Source organism: Poecilia formosa, unplaced genomic scaffold (genome assembly GCF_000485575.1).
Source record: "Poecilia formosa unplaced genomic scaffold, Poecilia_formosa-5.1.2 Scaffold722, whole genome shotgun sequence".
Classification (NCBI taxonomy): Eukaryota; Metazoa; Chordata; class Actinopteri; order Cyprinodontiformes; family Poeciliidae; genus Poecilia; species Poecilia formosa.
Window position 1 is genome coordinate 58,406 of NW_006800661.1, and position 2,375 is coordinate 60,780.

The 2,375-nt window shown below is 39.8% G+C and overlaps 1 protein-coding gene across 1 annotated transcript in view; it reads right to left on the reverse strand.

The window, feature by feature from the left end:
- Window positions 1–2,075, reverse strand: part of gpr63 (G protein-coupled receptor 63) — an 18,297-nt gene extending 16,222 nt beyond the window's left edge. Inside the window, 1 exon segment of the mRNA XM_007542712.2 lies at window positions 1,453–2,075. The gene's annotated coding sequence lies outside the window, so the exon portion shown is untranslated.
- Between the last annotated feature and the right edge of the window lie 300 nt (window positions 2,076–2,375).

The following is a 2,375-nucleotide window of genomic DNA, read 5'->3' on the forward strand; positions in this document are numbered from 1 at the left end:
TCCCTTTTTTATTTACCCATTTTCTTTTATCTATTTTTCATTTACCCATAAATCTCTGCTATACCTTTACAAAAACTTAAGGTTCTAAATAAAAACAAGTTTTAATAAGTAACTCTACTTAAAATTCCTCATAAATATTGATTCATCATGTGTTATTTAAATTATAACTTGAGTTACTTTAAACTTTTATTTATTTATTTTGGGGGGTGGGGTGGGGGAGGGGCTCATGTCCTGGATGGATGAAAACCTATAAATATGTAGGAATTGAATATTTGGGAAGTATCATAACTTAAACTTAAAGGTCAGCACCAGAGTTTTCTATAAAAGTATTCAGATTTTATTTTGGGTTTTAAAAGCTCTACGTTGAAGATGATAAGAAATAAAGGCATACTTTATTTTGCTTGACTGCCAGCTGCAATAGCCCCTCTGCTGTTGGCTAGTGGTAACACTCAGCCCCTCCAGTTTTAAACTCTTATTAAAGTAAGAGAGCTAAATATAATTGAAATATTGGCTACCTTCGACAGAAAAAGGAGCCAGATCTATGAAAACAATGTAGCAGTTTAGCTAGTTTTTATTTCCAAGGCATAAGGTGGCAGTTTATCATGACTCAGCCAAAGTAATGAAATAACGAACTGTGGACTGTTTTATTGTCAATGTGTTTCTTCCTATTGAGCAGTGAAAGTAAATAAAATGTGTTACATATCTTTTGCTTTAAGTATTTACTTACTGAAAGGGTTTCTTGTTAGTGCTGCAGAGCCACAGCTAACAGTTAGCTCCTCACTTCACCGGCTCTAATGGAGCCTGTGTCATTCAGCAGTGCTGCTGTTCCTCCTCCTACACTTTGGTTCCAAAACTATTGTTAGAACCATTGTTCTAAAAATAGTGGGGGGGAACCTAAAAATTAATTCTTATTTTTTTCTTAGATGAATGGTAGATTTACTTTGTTCTTTGTTTCTATTACCTTTCTTATATTGATACTGTTTAAATACAAGGGTTTCTTTCATGATTTCTTTGGGGGGGACAATTCTAGACTTTTCCAGGATTGGGGGGTTCCGGACTCCCTCCCCCAGGATTTATGCCTATGGTTATGTCACATTTAACATCATTTGATGTTATATGATGTTAATATTCATTTGTGAATATTAGAATAATTCACTCTAGAGTTGGCCAGAAGCAGCTTCTGTGTTTTATCAATAAAATGGTTCTGTGTTGACTTAAAAAAAAAAAGAAAGTGTTTTTAGAGATTGGGGGGAGGCAGACCCACTCCACAGTCTCAGTGTGTGAGCTGAGCCGAGCTGACCATGGAAGACCAGGCCTGCTGTCAATTCACCTCCATCCAGCTGGGGAGGCTGGTTTGGGCAGCCATAGCAACCAGAGCAGCTTTATTCCACCAAACATAGATGATCTGATCCCGCCACTATTATCTAGTTCAGCGTGTTCCAGTTGATTTACCTGCTGCTGCTTCCTCCCATGGTGGAGCTCAGAAGCGACTCCATGGTGGAAGATCAGCCGTCCAAGAGGAGCATCCGAGCGACCAGGCTCTCCGTCCGGCCTCGGTGTGTATGAAGATCCCTCACCAGATGTTCTGCTTCGATGGATTTCCCCTGGGAATCCCAGCTATCAACCTGTTTTAGGACTGCTTTATCAACAGCGCGACAGCCGCTGATGAAACCACCTACACGGATGAAATGTGAGATCCTTACTGGCGTTTCGGCGTGGCTTTATTTCCACCAGCACCGGTTTTCCTTGCTTTCAAAGAGCAATCCAGAGTTTTTCACCGCGGTTTTTCTCCTTGTTCGACCCTCCAGATGTTCTCTGAAGCTAAAAGCTGTTAGCAGCTTCGGCTGTTCGGAGTCGACTCTTCCAAAACTACTCTTCACTGAGGAGAGAGCTGCGGAGCCAGGTCAGACACAACCACCTCCTGCTTGGGCTTTCAAAATAAATGTCCTCTCATTACTTATACCCGCCGCGGCTTAAAGAAGATTTAATCCCGGCTGGTCTGCTTTGTTTGACATTCATCACCATTTTTATTGTGACTGTCAACAAGTTAACTCATGGCTAACTCATCCATAAGCACTCATTTAAAGGGACAGTATTATGTATTTTCCAGCCAAGTGCTATTAGCACAATCAAGTAAGCATGATTTTCAGTTGTTATTACCAATGCAGTAACACTTTATTTGAAGGGGGGTGAATAAGACTGACATGACACTGTCATAAACATGACATAACACCTGTCATGAACATCAATAAGTCTTCATTAATATTTATGACTGTCGTCATAAAGTGTCATTTGGTAAATAATGACATTACTGAAAATGTCTGTTATGACAACTTGACATTACCGAAGACAACGTTGTTGTCATGACAACTTGA